At 45.2% G+C, this 22,075-nt stretch overlaps 1 long non-coding RNA gene across 3 annotated transcripts in view; it reads left to right on the top strand.

Annotated features, from left to right (window-relative positions):
* LOC126506751 (uncharacterized) overlaps positions 1 to 22,075 on the top strand; it is a 37,766-nt gene that overhangs the window by 12,173 nt on the left and 3,518 nt on the right. Inside the window, exons 4-5 of one of the 3 annotated variants that reach the window (XR_007593325.1) lie at positions 4,208 to 4,324; positions 4,984 to 8,064. This is a non-coding gene — a long non-coding RNA (uncharacterized lncRNA). Of the gene's footprint in view, positions 1 to 4,207; positions 4,325 to 4,925; positions 8,065 to 22,075 lie in introns of those variants that run through there. The other 2 variants (XR_007593324.1, XR_007593326.1) reach the window with 2 other exon arrangements.

Genomic DNA, 22,075 nt, shown 5'->3' with positions numbered 1-22,075 from the left:
ATATATCACAGAGTCACAGTCACATGTACATACACATACTTACACATATAGGCAAACACCAATGCACACATAAAGAGATCAGTTACTCAGTCTTCTCTGATCACAAGCAAATCTTATAACTTCCCAATGTCAAAAAGACTGTTCTTTGGTATGGGATGTCCTTCTGTTTATGTGTTGCTTTTATTGGTTAATGAAAAAAGTACTGCTTTGGGCCTGCACAGGGAATAGAGGTAGAGGGACAGCTAGGAAGAAGGCTGGGAGAAAGGAGGCAGAGTCAAAGAGATGCCATGGAGCCACCAGAGACAGATGCTGGGAATTTTACCCAGTAAGCCACAGCCTTGTAGCAATACACAGAATAATAGAAATGGGTTCAATTAATATGTAAGAAGTTAGAGCTAATGGGCCAAGCACTGATTGAACAAAAACAGTTTCTGTGTCGTTATTTCGGGGCTGAGCAGCTGGGAACCAACAAGCGAGCTCCTTGCTACAAATTGGCACCAACATGGTAGACTAAATTCATGTAAAACCTGAGAGGGCTTGAAAAGGAATTCTAGCCACAAAAATACAAAGTTTAACACAGTTTCTTGCTGTTTGCTGGTGGCGTGTCACAGCTACTTTAAGAGAGGTTTTCCTGATTCAGCAGTAGCAGGGAAAAGGTTGCACCATTTTGAAATGTTGGCATTCTATGTCATGCTACCAGCACAAACTCTGACTCTTTCAGACAGGAGGTTTGGCTACAGAGCATTTTGATGGGGTTTATGAGCAGCATGCTGTGGTTTGCTTGATGGCAACATGGACTGGCTGTGTGCCTGAAAATGGGGCAGTGTGTGCTGCTCAGAGGTGCAAGTGGCTCTGCCATGCTGGACTGGGTGGGGCAAGCAGAAAGTACCATATATACCCTAGTAATGGCACAGCTTAAGTTTTTAAGGAGCACTTAGCATTTTAAGAAGTGCTCCTGGACAGTAAAGGGTTACAGATACACAAAAGGACAGATTCAGACAGATATAGACCTCTAAATGAGTCACAGTGTTGGATAAGTGTACATAGGCTTGGAAGAGAGAATAAAATGAGTATAGAGAGTTATAAAAGGGGCAAAGTACAGACAATCATAGATTAAAGGAGTAAAGATAAAAGGAGTAAAGATGATAAAATAAATATTAAAAATTAATTAAAAAAAACAAGCCACATAAAGATGGAGAATACACAGAAAGTCTGGATTGTGTATAATATTGTGGTTTTTTAAAAATTTTTGACTATGAATAAGCTAAGTACAGAGAGACATTTCATTGTATGGGCTGCTAGACTAAACCAGCATTATATTATAAAGGTATCTTGATTTCAAAATATGGATCTAAGAATATATTGCTTTGGAAAAGAGATTCTTCTTTTGTCTCTACAGAGGATAAGAACTTGTGGATTCATTCTAATTTTTTTTGTATCTGTTGAGGTTTGTTTTGTTACTGAGTATGTGTTCAATTTTTGAGAAGGTTCCATAAGGTGCTGAGAATAAGCTATATTCTTTTCTGTTTGGATGGAATATTCTATAGATGTCTGTTAAGTCCATTTGAGTCGTAACATTTGTTAGTTCCATTATTTCTCTGTTAATTTTTTGCCTGACTGACCTATCCAGTGGTGAGAGTGGGGTGTTGAAGTCTCCCTCCCAGTATTAGTGTATGGGGGTTAATATATAATTTAAGTTTTAGAAGTGGTTTTTTTTTTTCTTATGAGGGTGCCCTTGTATTTGGGGCATAGATGTTCAATACTGAGATTTCCTCTTGATGGATTTTTCCTGTGACTAATACAAAGTGTCCCACTTTGTTTCTTTTGATTGATTTTAGTTTGAAGTCTATTTTGTTAGATATTAGGATAGCCACACCAGCTTGTTTCTTAGGTCCATTTGATTGGAATTTTTTCCCCAACCCTTTACTCTGAGGCAATGTCTGTCTTTGAGGTTGAGGTGTGTTTCTTGTATGCAGCAAAAGGATGGATTCTGGTTTTGTATCCAATCTGTTAGCCTGTGCCTTTTTATAGGTGACTTGAGTTCATTTATATTAAGGGATATTAATGACCAGTGATTTCTATCTCCTGTTAATTTAGTTTTCATTGGTGGTGATGTTAATTTGTGTGATTTTCCCTTCTTTGGGATTTGCTTCTGTGAGGTCATCAATTGTCTATGTTTTTGTTGATGTAGCAAACTTTCTTGGGTTGGAGTTTTCTTTCCTGTACTTTGTATAAGGCTGGGTTTGTGGCTAGGCATTGGTTAAATCTGGTTTTGTCATGAAATATCTTGTTTTGGCCTTCTATGGTGATTTAAAGTTTTGCTGAGTATAGTGGTCTGTGCTGGCATCCATAGTCTCTTAATGTCTACATAATGCTTGACCACGACCTTCTGGCTTTCATTGTCTTCAATCAGAAGTCAGGTATAATTCTGTCAGGTCTGCCTTTATATGTTACTTGGCCTTTTTCTTTTGCAGCTCTTAATATTCTTTCTTTATTCTGTATGTTTAGTGTTTTGATTATTATGTGGCAAGGGGACTTTTTTTTTTGATCCAGTCTATTTGGTATTCTGTAAGCTTCTTGTATCTTCATACACATATCTTTCTTTAGGTTGGGAAAGTTTTCTTCTACAATTTTGTTAAATATATTTTCTCTGCTTTTGAGTTGAACATCTTCTCCTTCTTCTATACCTATTCTTCTTAGGATTGGTCTTTTCATGGTGTTCCATATTTCCTGGATATTTTGTGTTAAGCTTTTGTTAAATTTAATGTTTTCTTTGACTGGTGAGTTTATTTCCCCTATTGTATCTTCAGCACTAGGTTGCTGACTCAGTCCTCCTCCTGTAGAGCTCACACCTCAGGCCTGTCCAGCCTAGTTCACTGGCCTAGTCCTGCTTCTGCAAATGACCCTGGTTTGGATCCATTCCTGCTCCCATGGAGCTCACCATTCCAGGCCCACTCAGGTCCAGGTCACTGTCTCGGTCCTGCTCTTATGGAGTTTGCTACCTCAGGCCTGCTCTGGCCTAGGTTGCTGGCTCAGTCCTACTCCTGTGGAGTTCGCTGCCTCAGGCCATTCTCCAAATAAAGTGTTACTTGACTTTGTGATTCGTATATTGCTTTACAAATTTTTTTATAAAGCACGTGACTTTTGCAGCCACGCAAACAGCCAACTCCAAGATCACTGCAATTTTTCACTACTGAATTATCATCCCTCCAAGACATGTTTTTTTTTTCCTTTCTAAATTACTGGGTTAGGAATTTAGATTGGAGGAACAGCAATAACAACAAGGTCTCCAGGGTCCTGTTATGGTTTCAGTCTGAAATGTCTCCCACAGGCTCATGTTTTGATTGCTCAGTCCCCAACTTGTGGCACTATTGTGTAAGGGAATGGAGCCTTTAGGAGAGATATCCAGCCACTAGGTTTGGACCTTTGAATGCTATGGTCTTTGCTTTCCATGCTTTGTTACATGAACAGCCTTTCACCTTCATGGCCCTATACTTTCCTCACTATGATGGACTGAAAGTCCTCTGAAACCAGGAGCCAAAACAGCCTTCTTCCATTAGGTATTTTGTCACAGTTGAGGAGAAATATAAGCAAGACAGGTCTTGGTTTCAGTACCATAAACTGGTGAATTACGAACAACAGCAATTTCTTTCTCATGGTTGTAAAGTCCTAAGTTCCAAGCATAGGAGCCATCATGGTCAGATGCCATCAGGGTGAGGACCTCAACAACATTCAATCACAACATCAGGAAAAAAGGGGTGTGTGTGTGTGCATGAGTATGCATGTGTGTGCGTATGTGTGGGAGTGCCTGTGTGTGTTCATGTGCATGTATTGTGTGCATGTGTGTAGGCATACATGCATTCATGTGTGTGTGCATGCATGCATGTGTATATCCATGCGTATGTGTGTCTGTGTGTGCATATGTGTGCGTGTGTGTGCATGTGTGTGCATTTGTATGTGTGTGTGCATGTGTGCATATGTGCATGGAGGTGGAGGGTATGATATGATAGATGGGGACCCTGAAGCATCAATGCCCATGACTACATGGGCAGAGTTGTTACCCTAGTTTTAGGTACACTGAAACTTATGACAGATTCTCAAGGACCATGTCTGGGAAACCAGTTGTAAAGACAGTACTGGTTTTTTGGCTTTGAGATAAAATTTTCTCTAAAACTGTTCCCTGCTTTCTTTCTATGCAATCCTATAGGGGGATGCTGCTGGAATTAACATTCTGAAGACGCTGCTTTAGTTCTGGATAATTTTCCCAGAGTTGGGACAAAAGGCTCACCACGCACTCTTCTGCTTACCTCAAGTCTAAGAACAGGTAAAGACAGTTTGATTCTGTAACTCAGAAGTGTGGTTCCCCTGGGCTGTAAGATGTAGCGCACCACGCCCACCTGTCTGTGCTCTATGCGTTGCCATACAGTTTGTGAACCGGGCAAGGGGACTGGAGATTGAAACACACAAAGACACACAGACAGAGACATGGGTCATCCTTGAAATAAGAATGCCCCCTTATTGTATACCAGAGCCGTTTATATAGAGACTTTTAACTGATAGCCACACCCCAGCCAAACGCACCAGAAACCACTCCCCTGCCAGCAGCTTAGAGCAGCTGCAGGCTGTCTCAGAGCAGAGGAAAACAAGTTGTTTACAAGAACTTCAGGATCTGGGATTCACAGCTCCCAACAGTAGGACAGAAGTGAGAATGCAGGGACTCGGGATACACATCATGTGGGGGTTGCCAACGAGCAGAATACTTCAACATGTAGCTCTCCCTAAATACACCTGAGGAATTAAGACAGAGAGCAAAATTCTCCTACAATGTCAGAGGTTCCTGTAGTCTAGGCTTATCTTCATCTCCTAAGGATGGCTCCTTAAGAGTTCCCCATAATGATAATAGCATTTTAATTCTCAAATCACAGATCTGTCTTGATTTAAGGAGAAACAAATTCTCCTAGCTTCACATTTCTTTATAACCAGCACCCTGAGGAAGTTGTGCCGTGGTTCCTCAAACTCTACAACCTCATGAAGAGGATCATGATGTGATGCACCATCCCCCTGTAATTAGCACATACAGGATCCTGGGAGAAGGTCCTCTCTTTGCAGACACCCAGAACAGGAAGTAAAGAAGTACAGGTTCCCTACCAGGACCCTCCCCACCAGCCAGGAGGCCACTTGGTTGCAAGATTCTACTGAGGATGATCTGGAATGTGAGATGGAAACTGAGGAATCTGAGTAATAAACCCAAGGCAACGTGAGCCTCAAAACTCAGACAAAAACACATTATCTGTAAACCGAGTGCTACTCCATGTAAAATCTTGTTTAAAAAAAAATCCCTATCACTGCCTGAAAAAGAAAACCCAGTTTCCACACAAGCCCGTGCAGTTACCAGCAGCAAGGGAAATGGAAAAACTGCTATCAAAAACAAAAATAAAAATCCTGCCAGCCAGTGAGTGTCGACCTGGTAGAACAGCCCTAGGAGGGAAAAAAAAATCACTGCAAGGGATGCCCTATTTCACATCCCCTGCCAACCAGATTGTCACATAAACTCTTCCAACCAGAATCCTAGAGCTCATGACGCTCCTCGCCACAAACACTGACGAATGGAGACCAGGGCGGAACCTTTAAATTGTGCTTTATTCAGAGACCGAGTGAGCTGAGAAGACAGTGTAGTAAAACCAGCTCTAGAAAAAATGGGCTTACGCATCGTCTCCAGCCAGCAGACTTTACAGGTGGGAGAGGCACGGCGATAGCAGTTATTTATCCCAGAGCTGAGTCTTAGTCTCCTAATGAGGTGGTCGGCCACACTCCTGAGATTTATGGTGGCCATGTCATCCCTTCCACTCTTTGCTTTGGAGGTACTGAGTCTAGTAAGCACAGGCTGGTACCGCCTCACACGCCTCCAGGAGCACCCGGGCTGGGAGGTTAACTCAAAACAAACCAACCCTTAGCTGTGTTTATGTGCGATTAGTAACATGTCTGTGCAGATGCTTTCTACAATACGAAGCACACATGTGTTTATAAAGTGGGATATAAAACTGCACTTATCAGTCCCTCCTGTTCCCCCATCACTCAGGTATAGATATTCTGGGGCCAGTGGGTGGAAACTCCCTGAATTCCCATCGTAATAACCCTACGTGTGCTTACAATATCCTGAGAACTTTGTGTGCACTCTTTAGCGTCCTCAGAAGGCTGGGTGATGCAATGGATGAGATTTTTCCAGAAGATCATCTGGCAGCATTATTCAGGAGGTACTGAGAGCGGGGAGATTCGAAGCAGAAAATGCTGCTGGGAGGCAGGAACCGTGTTTAGGCCTCAGGGAGGCAAAACGGAGAGGTGAAGGGTAGAAGAAGGTGGTAGCGTTAGGCTGAGGAGCAGAGGGGCTAGCTCTGGTCTCACTCACCCACAGCACAGAGAATTCTTCTGCAAGCGAGAGTGATATGGTGTGAACAAAAAGCGGGGTCAATGGAAGGATACTGAGGAAGGAGAGCAGGGAGATAAGAAACAGGAGCGAATGGGGAAAATCACACGTGCATGAAAAGGCCATCAGGAGATCTGCTACTTCTTTATGTTAATTAAATAATAAAAGTTGCGTCGGGAGGTTGTGTGTGTTGGGAAGACCAGTTTGGCAATCCACTTAAGTGAACCACAATGCTTGCATGGTTGAAACTGAGAAGGAATTCTCCTGGGTTCAAGACCATTTACAGTTCGGTTGTTTGTTTTTCTTCGGTTCGGTTTGGTTTGGCTAAGCATGGTACGTCGTCAGAGTGGCAAGTGGAAGATGATTTACGGGAATAAGAGCCTGAGACATCAGTCCTCCTCCAGGGCAGCAGCAATGGGGATGAGGACAAACAAGCTCCTCCCACTCCCTCTTAAAGCCCTAGTCGGGTTTGTACCAGATACCACCAGTGGCCACAAACTGGCAACACGGCTTGACTTCACCAAGGGTTAAGTTCAAGCAAAAAGGATTTGTCTTCTAGGTGTCCAAATACCAGTGAAGCAGAATCTTTCTGAGACACACTGCTTACTGTAAAGTAGCTAATATTCATTCAATGTGGCAGCCTGAATAAGAAGGGTGCCCACAGGCTCATATATTTGAATGTTTGGTCCCCAGTTGGTGGAACTGTTTGGGAAACATTAGAACACGTGGCTTGTTGTGTTCTCTTACACACCTCCAAAGTTCCCGCACTTGGTCCCTGAAGGACTGACAGTGCCATGTAAGGTTAATGGGAAGGGCTTTTTTTCTCATTCCTATCAACAGGCAACTGTTTATTCATTAAGAGCTTGCAAGCTCAAACTCAAAGGCTGTGGTCCAGCAGCAGCTTCCACAGTGCCCCCTGTAGTGGCAAGCGAGTCCATGGTCAGGGACCGGGAGGGAAGCCCTAGCTTTGCAGGTCAGGGCCTCGAAGTCAATGGGTGCAGCACGAGCAAAGTCCAAGAGAGCTTTCCGGCACGGCTGGTGTTTGCAGTTATTAGTGACGCACAGGTTAGGGGAAACTGAGTCATATCTCAGCCTCCTTCCCATTTCCTGGGAATCTGGATATACCGTCATCACACGCTCTCAGACCTGCGGAAGGATGACATATGGCAAGCCTGGTACAGCCTCTTAAAAGAGAAAAGGCCAAGAAGCAGAAGAAAGCCAGGAGTTAATCAACGACAGAGCTAAGGGTAAGGTTCACCTTGCACTTCTGGACTTCCACACAGTGTCCATCCCAGAAGGCAGTGAGGTTGTTCTTGATTTCATCTCATTCCTCACAACTTGAGGAACAGCTGCGCTGGGGCCTGATGGCCACTCTGAGCAGCTTCCAACAGCTAGGTTTGCAGTTAGAGCCCGAGCTACACCTCCTAAACTAATGAGTTTAAACTAACTTCACTACGTGGTCACCAGGCTGTTGTTAGGTCCTGAATATCAACTACCCGGATGACCTCTAAGACCGGCTCTGGGATGGTTAATACAGACAGTCCACAGTCCACCTGACAGACCTGGTATCAACTAGCAGACAAACCTTTGACTGTATCTGGGAGGGCATTTTACACTGGATTCCGTGAATGGGGCGGGGGGGGGGGGTACCATTCTGCGGACTGGGGATCCAAGACTTCATAAAAACAAGAAAGCGAACTGAGCAACAACACCCATCACTCTATTTCCTGACTGGGTCGGAAGTGTGCTCAGCTGCCCGATGTTCCTGTGGAGACTGAACAGAGTCCTGAGTGAATGTGTATCGGCGACAGGAGCACAGCCACTGGGTGTCAAAGACACCAGTGCCTCAGAGCTATGGGAACGGCAAAGCCTTCCTCTGGTCCAAGCACTGAAGGTACAAGTCATTGCATTTAAATAAGAACATGTGTGCAGAAACCTCCTCCTCCCAAATGATTGCTAGCTGAAACTCCTCCCCTAAGGCAGGGGTTCTCAACCCTTTAGTGCAGTTCCTCCAGTTGTGGTGACCCCCCCCCCCAACTATCATTTTGTTGCTACTTCACAGCTGTAATTTTGCTACTGCTGTGAATTATAACGTAAATATCTGATGTGCAGGATATGTCTTATGCAGCCCCTGTGGGGGTTGCAACCCACAGATTGAGAACCACTGTCCCACAGAGCCTCCTACCCAGATTTGCTAACCCACCTCCTGCTTGTTCCACTGCGTACAATAAACCTGTCTTCTCATTCAGCCGTATACAGTAAACCTACTCTCTCGCTTGGCAGTATGTAATAAACATGCTGAGTCTCCAGGATGTCATTGGTGTGTCTGAGCAGAGTGCACAGCCCATGTGATCTGAGCTTTCCTGTACATGTATCTGTCCTTTCATTGTTCCTGTTGGGTCGATCTCTAAAGCCGAGTAGGTCATGGAGCTTGCTGACCTTGCCTTGCTTACCATTGGACGGTACCTTCAAATTGCACTCTCTCCCCTAGGTTGCAAAATAAGCCCTCTCTCCCTTAGGTTGCTTCTTGTCAGACATTTAATGTCAGCAATGAGACAGGAAGCACTACATCGAGCAAGCTGGGAAGCAAGCAGACTCCCTCAAAGGGTTTCCTGATGAGGAAATGCATACACATTTTGACATAAAATAAGAACTCAACTTTAAAAGAAAATGGTTTATTCAGAGACAAATATGAATGACCACAGCTCAAGGGCATGCATTCAAATTGCCCTGAAATGACTTGTCCCACAGTAGATAAAGTTGTATAGTCACAGAACAAAAAAGAAATCATAAATCAACACATGTCCCAGTTACATTGATGGGATCAGTGTTAAGCTCCAGAATGGCAGAGCAATCTAGTCTACAAGACTCGTGTGTCATCTTAACAGTATCCTTAACTATCAGGTTGCTGGAGGCCAGAGTCTGCCAGGCTTTGTTGTGTATTCTCAGAATTATCTTGTAGCGGTGAGGGTCCAAGGTAAAATGCAGAAGTTGGCAGTAAATGACTCTTAAAAGGAAGTAAAAATAAGCCCAAGCCAGCTTTGGCTCTTGACTTTTGCCTTTCCAGAATCACAAAGTTCTAGATGGCTGAGGTCAGAAAATCTATAGCTTGCTCGATATTGATGTGACTTGGTCAGAGAACTTCAGTTTGTACAAACAAGCTAACATCTTGAGATTTTATTTCCCAGCTCACGCCAAACTCTAGAGAGGAAACTGCGGCATGGAGAGATGCTGCAGGGACAGACAGTCCTCTGTCATTCACCTTAAGATTTTCTCCTCAGCCCTGGACCCCACTGGAGACTGGTTCTGATGTTCCTCCAGTTCTCCACGGCCCTTCATCTCCCTACAAGTAATGAATAAAACAAATGGCTTCTATTCATTCATGAGAGTCCCCAGTTGGGTGGTACCATGGGGCTTCCTTGTCCTTTATTCTACACCAAGTGAACTTTGTTTCTGTAAAGCTTCAGAAGCTGGAGGCTGGAAGAGAGGTGTGTGCTGCCTACCTGATCTGAGTGCTTTGGGTGAAAAGCCCTGATTTCAAGAAAAGAATATCTAATAGACCCATCTGGGCTGTGGAAATGGATAGCTCAGCTCTAAAAGACAAATAAGTGGTGTAGGAGGTCCTTCTGTCTATGTGTTGCTTTCATTGGTTGAATAAAGAAACTGCCTTGGCCTTTTGATAGGACAGAACTTAGATAGGCAGAGTAGACAGAACTGAATGCTGGGAAGAAGGGCAGAGTGGCAGATATCATGGGTCTCTTGCCTGAGAGAGACGCTGGTTAGAATCTTGCTGGTAAGCCACAATCATGTGGCGATACACAGATTAATAGAAATGGGTTAAATTAAGATGTAAGAGTTAGCCAATAGGAAGTTAGAGCTAATGGACCAGGCAGTGATTTAATGAATACAATTTCTGTGTGGTTACTTCGGGTGTGAGCTAGCCGGGCAGCTGGGACAAACAAAGGACATGCTCCACTCTCCTTGTGCAACAAATAAGGGATAAGAATGTAGCTCGGTCACTGGAGTGCTTACCTGATGTGCATAAAGCCTGGGTTCCATCCGTAGTACCACATACCTGTAATCCCAGCACTCAGGAAGTGGAAGCAGGAGGATTAAGAGTTTAAGATCATCCTTGGCTACATAATGAGTTCAAGGACAGCCTAGGGTACAGGAGAACTGTGTGTGTGTGTGTGTGTGTGTGTGTGTGTGTGTGTGTGTGTGTGTGTGTAAAGCTTCTACAGCTCTTTACTTTTAGAATCCTTGTTTATTATGTGCAAATTCATCAGCCTTAGAGCTACTGTTTCTGTGATGTAGTAAGAGGGAAGCTTACGGTGATTTTTCAAGCTTTGGGACCACTTTGTGTAGAAGGTTTTTCAGGAAATCCAGACCTGCCAGGAACCAGGAATCTGGGTGTGTGCAGATATTCACATTGGCCTGGATGGTCATGGAACAGTCCGGAATTCCACATACCTGACCCACCCTAAACTCAGTATTTTGGTTAGGTGTGTTCTGTGCCACCTCATCACTAACCCTGTGGTTTTCAAAAGCCTCCTCCCTGCTCCTGTTCCACCAGGTTCCTCTTTCCCCAGAGGGGTCTATTGCTTGGGGCCAAAACAAATATTGAGAGTTGGAATCGAACAAGACTTTTCCGAGGGAGGGGCAGCCTGGTGCCTGTCCCTCTACAGTCTGCATTCTCTCTCCTCTTTCATGTTAGCTGCACACCCCAGCTGGAATAAGGGTATCTCCCCCAGCTTCTGACTGTGAAGAGTCTCAAGTTTCTTTAGATTGGCAGCAAAAAGGAGACACTGCAGCACTGAAAAATAGTGTGTCCTTTCATCTGACTCAGACCACAAAGCACCATCATCCGCAGATACAGAGGAATCAGTCCTTCACTGTGTTCCACCGCCTCAAATGTGAGCCTTTCCGCTTTGCAGCAAGATGCGAGAAAAAATGAACAATAAGACTCCAACCAGGACATGGTTAACCATGGTTTCTGATTTCCTTAAACAGATTTATTGGCTTCGGGGCTATGGAGATAGCTCAGGAAAGTGGCTATCTGGCAAGAGCAAGGATGTGATCTTTATGTCTAGAATTCAAGCCATATATGGATTGCACACTTATAATTCCAGCAATGGGAAATCAGAAACATTCCTGAAGGCTCACCGACTGTCAGTCTTGCCTACTGTGTGAGTTCAAGGCCAGTAAGAGACCTTGTGTCAAAACTTAACAACGTAGACTGTTCTTGAAGAACAGCATCTGAGGTTGCCCTCTGGCATTCAACATGTGTGCATATACATGCATGCATACACTCACACATTTATACACACACACATGTATCTTGTGACCGGAGGTATAACTCAATGACAGGCCATGAGTTTAGCATGCATGAAACCCTGGGTTCAATCCATGAAACCAAACTAGTTTATTAAGTAGCTATTACACAATTTTAACTTGTATTAGTTATCTCTGTTAGTACCATTCTTCCCTCGAGAACATCAGTGGCCCATATCTGACACTACTAAGGTGGTGAACGGGAAGTAATCCAAAACAGCCTCCCAACTGTGATATAGATTACATGAGATGAGGTCTTTCGATGCCTGGCAAACAGTCAGCATGCAGTAGACAGACTCTGGCTTATAAACACAGCTCATGAAGCTTTCTCAGATGACCTGTGGTGGTTTGAAAGAAAATGCGCCCCCCACAAAGGGAGTAACACTATTAGGAGTTGTGGGCTTGTTGGAGGAAGTATATCGCTGTGGATGTGGGCTTTGAAGTCTCCTTTGCTCAAGCTACATTCAGTGTGGTACACAGTTCACTTCCTGTTGTTTGCGGTTCAAGATGTAGAATCCTCAGCTCCTTCTCCAGCACCAGGTCTCCCTGCGCACTGCATGACTGTGTGCCATGATTCCTGCCAGGATGATAATGGACTAAACCTCTGAAATGTAAGCTGTTCCCAATTCAGTGTTTTCCTTTATAAGAGTTGCTGTTGTCCTTGTCTTTTCACAGTAATAGAAACCCTAAGACACCACCCATGGCTGACCAGCTCTTTCTTCTGTCCACTCCCTGGGCCTCTATTTCAGCACCTGTCATGGGTAAAAAGTTCAATGAGATGCTTTGTCTTTCCCAGTGTCCAGAAAAGTGCTGTGCCACAGGAAAGACTAAAAACAACAACTGTCTAATTGATCCTGGATGTTCTCTGCCCACAATACTGGGTGTTCTCAATTCTCTGCTCCACATGGTCTACCCTCTCCCTCCATAACTGAGCGCAGTGGGTTAGCAACTCAGTGACCAACAGATATGAGTGGATATTTACACCTGCAGCAGGTAAGGAGAGTATGGCTACCATTTCCAAAGTAATGTCCTCCTCAAACCAAGGTCCTATGGGAATTTTATTTAGGAGACCCTATATACTCATATAGGAAAGTATTTTAGGAGGGGTTGCATTCCTGAGTGTGGTCAGTTTACAGTGATGGTTTAAGACAGGAAGATAATGGATACCCCTCTGAGCATGTATCATGTGCTCAGAAGGGTATCTGTTGTAGGAGGCCGCTTGTTTGTTTCCCAGCTGCCCAGACTCCCAAAATAATCACACAGAAACCATATTATTTGCAATACTGTTTGGCTAATAGCTTAGGTGTATTTCTGGTTAACTCATATCTTAAATTAACCCATCTCCATTAATCTGTGTATCGCCACGAAGCTGTGGCTTACTGGGTAAAGTTCTGGCATCTTTCTCAGGCAGGGTTGCATGGCTTCTCTTGACTCCACCTTCCTTCTCCCAGCATTCAGTTTAGTTTTCCCTACCTACATCTGTTCTGCCCTGCTATAGGCTTGAAGCAGTTTCTTTATTCATTAATCAATAAAAGCAACACATATACAAAAGGACTTCCTACATCAGGTAGCCATCAAGATCATGTATGGGGTATGTGTGTGGAAGATTAAAATAGAAGACAAGAGTGCTTCTGGGAATGGTCAGCTTGTATTACATAAGCAGTGGGCAGGAATGCCCCTGGGTGTACAGCTTTCACCAGAGTTTTAGCTGACAAAGAAAGAAAAGGTAATGATCACTCTGAAGGTGTATTAATGCAGGGGTCTGTGTCTAGCAATGCCCGCTTCACTGAGTGGTAACATCTCTTTTTTCCAAAGCAAGGTAAGACAGACAACCCTTCAATACCGAATGATAGAATCCCCTTGAACAACTCCCCCTCCCCCACCTTCCATGGCCACCTTTGTGCACAGGAATTCAAGTGTTTTGTTATTTGAGGAGACTGCCATGGTGAGCTGTCATGGGTGAGAGTTGAGGGACTTTCTAATCCCGCTCCTGTCAGAGAGAGGTCTTGTTGGGAAAATGAGCTAAGCTTGGATCTCAGTGGCAAGGGAACCTTGAGGAGGGCAATGAGATCATGTCTGCAGAGCCCCCCCCCCAACCCCTTGGGAAAAAAAGATCCTTCCATCACTTCTCAGAAAAGACTGAGCCCTCCAGTCATTTCTGCTCACACCATCTCAGCTTTCCTGTCTGGCTACAGCCACCACCAGCAGCCTGCCTTATCCTGCCAAATTTCCATTTACTTGGCCTCTGGTCTTTTCATGCTGTTAGGTTTCTCCCCTCAGGACCAGACGCAGGTCTGAGCACATTGAGCAGAGAGCTTTAAAATGTGTGGTCCCCACCAATCATTTAATCCTTCAGATAACCGTAATAAAGGGTATGCACGTTTAGTTTTGCTTTTCTATCTTTATGCATTCCCTCCATCTGTCTGGATGTAGGGATCCGAGGAAGGAAAAGACAGTGGGTTTCTTTGTAGGAAATGTGCTATTGGGGAGTATAGTAACTCAGGCTTTCTGGCCTACAGCTATGTGTAGTTTCTATTTAATGGTTTCTCATGGCACTCAGGTGGCTGTAGATGGGGACCCCTGGGGCTCCTTAAACAACTCTACCCCAGACACCATGGGACTGGGCTCTGATTCCACCTCTCATGATGATTTTTCTTGATGACAGATGATAAATCCCCTTTCAACTCTAATTTCTGTTCTCTCCCCTGGGGGATAGCCATCCCTGTCTGGGAATGGGAAGGTACTTGAGGAGGTTCACTAGCCTAAGCAGCCACTGGAGAAGGAGGATGAGGACGGATATGTAAATTGTAGGAGCAACAAAGTGTTACAGTTTACAGGTGTTGCAGTAAAATGGAAAAGCCAGCTACTGGAGGTAGGGCCAGGAAACACTGGCTTCCCCATGTTAGATAGCAGCAGAAGGGCTAGGAAAGATGGAGACAGTCAAGTAAACAGGGGCAGATAGGTAATGCCTTCAATACTGTGCGAAGACTTTGGCATTTCCATTCAGAACCAAGAGCAAGATGTTAAATCAAAGGCAGAAAGAACCAGCGAGGCATGGTGGTGCCCGCCTTTAGTCCCAGTTCTCTGGAGCAGAGCTACGTGAATCTCTGTGAGTTCACGGCCAACTTGGTCTATGTGGTAAATTCCAGGTCAGCCAGGACTACATAGTGAGATTCTGTCTCAAAAACTCGCAGTGAATGATGTTTCGGAGACATCATGTAACTCTCAAAACAGTCGAGCAAGTGCTTCCATCAAAGTGCAGAAAGTACGTGTCTGTGGAATGCTCAACTCTAAGCAGGACATCTGTAGGACATTTTTCCATCACGGAAGAGGGGGAGGCAGTTTGTAAGACTCAGTTGATCAGGTCTAAAGTAAAACAATGTCTTCTAGACATGACAGAGTCGTTGTACACTCATGAAGTCACAACAGCTTTGGCTGCCAGTATAAGACCTGCACAAGGTCAAGCCAATCAATATCCCAGCATGGAAGAGAGCAAGCGCCTTAGAACCTACCCCTAGCTGAGCAGCTTTTGACAGGTGGTGGCTACAAAGGGAGGAAGAGTACCTTTTAATTCAGTATATAACCCTGGTAGGTTAATCATGACCCAGTGGATGGGCCCCACACCCATGCACATGTGAGCATTGATTAGGCTCAGTGGATTATTTAAGAACTAAATTGGAGAGGGATATGGGAAGTGAATTGTGAGGAGTTGGAGGAAGGAATGGGAGGGGAATATGATCAAAGTACATTGCTGTATCAAATTCTCCAGAAAAAAGTCAAAATAGTATATTTAAAATTTTTTTTAAAAAATTGCCTTGAGGCCATGTAAGAGCAAAGATCCCTGCCCAGCACCCAGACAGCTCGGGCGAGATTGTTCACTGTCACTCTCTAGATGTATTTTCATCAGCTCATTGCTCAGTGCAGCAGACAGCACCAGGACAGGACTCGGGGTTCTCCTTTAAAGATGAAGCCAGTGAGCTCCAAAAGGAGGCAGTGGCCTTGGTTGATTGCCTGCCTCATGGGAGATGGGATGGAGCCATGATTAAGGTGTGGATTCTGGTATCTAAGGCCCTGGTGGGGATCCTAAGTGTTCGACTTAACCAGTATGAACTCAGTGTGCATTTCTTGACTTCCCTGGAACTCCCTTCCCTTGGTAGTAATCTAGAGGTCTCAAAAATATCTAGCCCATAGAGATGTTCTTAGAACTCAACATGCTAATCCACAGGAAAGACTTGGAACCACACGTTGCACATTACAGGTCTCTACTAAAATTAGTAAAGATGCTGATTGTCTTTTCCTCTAATAAATAATAATAGCTTTAAAGGAATTTTGAAGGGTTGGCCTAGAGACGTAGCTCAGTCAGCCAAATGTTTGCTACACAACCATGAGGATCCAAGTCTGACCCCCAGAATCCACATAAAAGAGCCAGGAGTAGTAGCATAGAATGTGCGATCCCAGTCCTGGAGAGGTGGAGACAGAGCATCCTTGGGACTTGCTGGCCAACACCCTGGTCTGACCCCCAAACCCCAAGCTGCAATGTAAGTCTCAGGGGGCGGGGAGAGCAAGAGGGACATCTCCCAAGGAACAGGACCTATGGTTGACCTCTGGCTTCCACACCCACATATCCATGCATTCACATGAACATATGTGCACATGCATGCTCATGAACACACACACAAAAAATCTGGGGCAAAAAAAAATATACAACTACCCCCAAGTTCTTGGTGAGTAAATAGAAAGTCAGAGAGTTAAATAAGTTGTCCAGGATCTCCCTGTACTGAACAGCTCTGGTAACCTATGTCTCAGCACAAGCTTGACAAGAAAGAGGGCTGTTTTACACTGACCCAGCTCGTGTCCAGCAAGGACAGGCGATAGGGAAGCCATGCGCTTGAGTCCTTGCTAGTGCTCTCCCAGTCCAGTCCCTCAGACAGGCAGTAGAAGAGCAAGCTCCCAAGGCCCTGGCCTTGAAGGCCAAATCTTGGCTGGTTCTGTGAAGCCACAAGCTTGTGCTTTTTCTCTATAATTTGTGGGAGGTATCAACATTTCCTCTCTGGAGAAAGGGCAGCCGGCCCTCCAGGGCTGAGCCAGGCATGGTAATCAGTAACAGCTGCAGCCTCCGCTGGCCAAGGGTCAAGGCTCCAGCCCTGTGCTTTTCCCTGTGGTTCTGCAGCCTGGCTGATCCGCAGCTCAGAGCTGCCGCTAGAGCCCCATGCACAGAGCCCCATTCTGTCTTGGGCCAGCTGTTTGTATTAGCCCACCTGTCAATCTACAGAGAGAGACTAGAATAACATAGGTCTCCATTCACTGTGGAGAGGATGGATTTGCGAGTCAATGAATGAACAAATCTTTCTACCTCGTTCTTCCTAGAACACAGTCTCAGGTTAGGTTGCTGTTGCTCAACCTAACGGAATTGTCAGCACTGTGTTAAGAAGGGAGTCGATCGGTTTTCATCCCAGAGTCTCACGGGTCAGAGTCGCAGACTGTTCTCCGACACCCACGCCACCACCACCAGATCACTTCTCCTGCAGAAAGGGCTCGTGTCCACTTCCTACGGCACAGCCAGTGGCCATGCACTTGAGCAGGCAAAACGGGAGGGAAGCACCATCTCCAAGCTCAGTACAGGCTGTGGCTGGACTGGATGCAGAGGCAGGTGGAGAGAAAGGTCAATTCTATGCAGACGGAAGGGAATAAGCCAGGACTTGCATGTCCCCGAGCTTTGGCCCGTCTCTCCCTGGGGCCTATGAGAATAGGGCTAAACTAACCAAATGGGCCAGGAGAGCATCTGCAAAGAGTTAACATGGAAAAGCACCAGCAGGCCATCTCAAGAGAGGCTGTGGTTGCCTGAAGACCAAGGAAAAGGGAGAAGACATGAGAAAGCCGCCTCACAGTCAAAGCAGTGCAGAGGCCGTTCGCCCTGTTCTCCCAGGTGACCGCTTTCTCTTTTGTCAGCTGGCTCTGAGTGGGAAGCCCTGTCTGAACACGACGTTTTCAACCTGATCTGAGGGCCCATCCCCCCTCTTGCTGCGCCCTCTGCCTTCATGTCCTCCCAACACTGACCCTGTCTTCAAGGCTGGGGACGACCCCCACTGACGCAGAAGCCACAGCCCATGCATCTGCGCCTTGTCACGTAATAGCTTGAAGTGGTTTGGAAGTGAATCTGTTCCTGGGTTTGTTTTGAGGCCAAAATGCATGTTTTTACTTACTCTGCCCCTTTCCTTTTTCCATAAACTTGTTATGACTGGTTCTGGAAACTGTATGGAGAAAACAGAATTCACAAGCTCTGGGGGAAAGTGGTCAGTGTTCCCGAGGAGGACCCAGCCTGAAGGATGATGTAGTAGGTACTTTTCTGATTGCTGTGACAAGAACCCCCGCAAAAGCAACTTACTGAAGAGAAAGGTTTACTTGGTTTCTAGGTTAAGGGTTCAATCCCCAGCGACTGGGTAGGCACGGTGGCAGAAATATGATGTGACTGGCCACATTCCATCCACAATCAGAAAGCAGAGAGAGACGGGGATCCCAGTGGGCCCACAGGGTAGTGCTGCCTACATTTGGAGTGGATCTTCCCACTGCAGTTAACCCAGAGGTGTGTCTTCTACGGGATGCTAGATAAGTGGTTCTCAAACTGTGGGTCGCGACCCGCTCAGACACACATCAGACATTTACATTATAATTCATGGCAGTAGGAAAATTACAGATATAAAGTAGAAACAAAAATGATTGCATGATTGGAGTCACCACACCACGCTAAACTATATTAAAGAGGTTGAGAGGCACTTCTCTAGATCCTGTCAAGCTGACAGTATTGACCAGCACAAGAGGCCTTGGATCAAGAGAACGAGTGGCCACAAGGAACCCTGTAGTCTTAGGAGCAAAGGCAGGAAAGTGGGAGGAGCCACCTAGAAAGTGCTTCATGGCTGGTGTTGACTGGAGAGTCTGGTCCTGCGTGAGGGACCATCTGAAAGTCTTGCTTTGTGCTCTGGACTGTGCTAACCTCAGTCTGCATTTCACACGCTAGCAGCCCTTTGCTTATCACTTGCTTGGAAGCACATAAAGACAGAATTAGGTTCCAGTCTCCAGAGCTGACCAGAACCAAAGCAATGAGTGTCCTGGGCCAACCCTGCCTTTGGTGGCACGCTATTAGCCCTGCACTTAGGGCTGACAGCAAGAGCATATGGATTGTGTGCACAGAGACGGCTGTGGGGAGCTAGGGAATCTGTCACCAGCAGCATTCCACCAGCGTCCTGGAACAGCAGCAGCACACCACCCCAGACTAAACACAACACGGGGAAGCGCTGCTTCCAAAGAATTGTTATTTTTACATCCTCTTTTCCAGAATTGTATACAATATACCAAGATATGAATTCCAATCAAAAGAAGGGGTCAAAAGGGAACAGAGGGCAGGGAAGCCACCCACGAGTAAAAAGGATTTCTTCCTTCCTTCCTCCCATTGGCAGGGTGTTCTTTCACCAGGGTGGCTGTGCCTTAAAAGAATGCAGGTTTTAGGACCCCCCCCCCACACACACACACACACATCCTAGACTGACATATTCCAGAAGCGGGAAAGATCGAGGACTGTGTGTTTCCTATCAAAAGTTCCCATGATTCTCTGCACCACTGCTCAGAGTCTGGGACCCAGAGAGATACACAATGCTTCAACGCAAAGCAATCAACAGCATTATAAAAACACTCAAAAGTGGCTAAAGAAGTGTCACAGGCAATCGCACAAAACTGTTAGGGCTTCCTGTCATCATTATGCTACCTAAGGGTGCCCAGTGTAACAGTAGTGGGAGGAGGGGCTAAACAGGGGCCTCATGATTGATGCTAGCAATTAAAAGGCCAATCATAAAAACAGATAGATAGATAGATAGATAGATAGATAGATAGATAGATAGATGATAGATGATAGATAGATAGATGGATGATAGATAGATAGATGGATGATAGATAGATAGATAGATAGATAGATAGATAGATAGATAGATAGATAGATATAGATGCACTTTAAATTTGATTTTTATTATTTTGTGTATATGGATGTTTTACCTACAAGCATGTCTGTGCACCATGTGCATGTAGAGCCCCTGGAAGCCGGAAGAAAGTATTACAAACTCTGGGACTGGAGGTTGTAAGCCACTATGTGGATGCTGGGAATTGAGCCCAGGCCCTCTGCAAGCGCTCTTAACCACTGAGCATCACTGACACATTTTTAAAAGCACTTTTTAAAAAAAAAAATGAAAGCTCTTGGTCTAAGTTACAAACTTGCTCATCAGAGGGGAAGGGTGGAGGTGCCCAAACAAAGCCACCTAGAGTTATTGTGTTGTTGGCTTGTTGTGGTTGTTGCGAGGAATGAGTAGAATGTGTCTCTGGAGCTCTGTTCTGCTCTGAATATTCTTTTCTCTACCAAAATTCAGTCACATTCCCGCCGCTGTTTCCAACCCTCTCAACTTAACCTCTGGGGCAAAATTTCTGGTCTATAACTGATGTCATCTCCAACCACCATCCTCCAAAACAGACTCCAATGAAGGCTTTCCTCAGCTCACAAACCGGGAGTGCACTTCCCTCCTATGAAACACCCTGGGACAGGATGATGGCACCCTGATAGGACAGGGCTAGCCGTAGACAAAGGTAGGATTTGAGATGGCAGGTGACTTACCTAAGGTCACACAGGCAAAGAAAAGGCCAAACCAACAGGTGTCAGAAGCTGGAGGTGCTACAAAACAGAAGCTCAATCCTGGCATATTTCCTACAGAACTGAGATATGAAATGGAGGCTCGGCAGTTAAGAGAGCATGCTGTTCTTTCAGAGGACCTGCGTTAGGGTTCCAGCACTCATATCAGACAACTCAGAACCACCTGTAACTTCAGCTCCGGGGAATCCGATGCTTCCATCCTCCGCTTGTGCCTGCACTCACGTGCTCATGCCTACACACAGACACACAAATATAAGTTATACATACAAAAGATCAGCTTTTTTTAATCTGGCCATATTAATACACATGTATGATTCCAACACTGGAAAGGCAGAGACAGGAAGATTCCTGGGGCTCACTGGCCAGACAGCCTATCCCAATTGGAGAACTTCAGAATCCATGAGAGATGCTGTATCAAACACTAAGTTAGAAGAGCTGGAGAGATGGCTCAGAGGTTAAGAGCACTTGCTCTTCTTCAGAGAACCCAGATTCAATTCCCATTGACCACAAAGCAGCTCACAACCTCTGTAACTCCAGTTCCAGGGGACCTAATGCCACTTCTGACCTCCTCAGACTTCTGCATATGCATGGTGCACATATACACACACAAACAGACACATATACATAAAATTAAATTAAAACCATAAAGAGTGATCTAGGAACGACACTTGAGGCTGACCTTTTTTTGCTTCTGTATGTGTTCACACGTGCATGTGCATACACACACACACACACACACATACACTGGCACACACACACACACACACACTGAATTAACCAAAGTGTGAAAGAGTGCCATTACGTGGGATGAATGAGTCAAAGTGCTAACACACAACCTGGGAAACTCTAGCTGACAATCCTGTATTGTGCACTTAAAGTTGTCTGAGTTTGCCTGAACGGTTCCCACTACACACAGAAACCATACCAGACACAGTAACTACTTTGACCATGCTGATCATTTCACAATAGATGCATATCACAAAACCACATTATTCCCCTTAAACTTCCATAGTTTAAGCTGTACGGGATTACAGCTCTGCGAAGCTGGGGAGAAAACTCAAAATTTCAATTTCAATTTTAAAAAAAAAGATAAACAAAAACCACTAAGGAAGAAAGTTTCCTTAGGAATGAGTCTTGTCCAAACCCTGAGAATTACAGGTAAATAGATCGAGGACTATGGAGGTAACACTCCCGCAAAGAGATTAACTCAGTGGTGACGTGTGAGCTATCGGTCCAGCTTCAACGCCTAGGACTGAATTGCATTCGGTGGCCCCAGAGTCACAGAGGTCACTAAACATTGGGAAGCAGTGGTCTTCTCAATGACACCCTATCAGGCCCAAGCCTCTGCAGCTTGGAGACCGCAGCTAGCCTTCCCCCATCAGTTAACACAGACAGGCGGGAATCTCTTGACAGCACCAGGCTGGTACTTTGGTGCCCCCATGTGGCCGAATGTCAGAACAGAAAACTGGCTACAAATTAGCCTGCCCTTCAGAGCATGGCCAAAGCTATTAAGAAAATCTGTCCAAAAAGAAAAGAAAAGAAAAGAAAAGAAAAGAAAAGAAAAGAAAAGAAAAGAAAAGAAAAGAAAAGAAAAGAAAAGAAAAGAAAAGAAAAGAAAAGAAAAGGAGGGG

The sequence above is a fragment of the Alexandromys fortis genome, unplaced genomic scaffold, assembly GCF_014885135.2.
Source record: "Alexandromys fortis isolate MF-2015 unplaced genomic scaffold, M_Fortis_MF-2015_v1.1 scaffold_69, whole genome shotgun sequence".
NCBI classification, from domain to species: Eukaryota; Metazoa; Chordata; class Mammalia; order Rodentia; family Cricetidae; genus Alexandromys; species Alexandromys fortis.
Note: the sequence above shows the minus strand (reverse complement) of the source record. Positions and strands in the feature narration are given on the sequence as shown.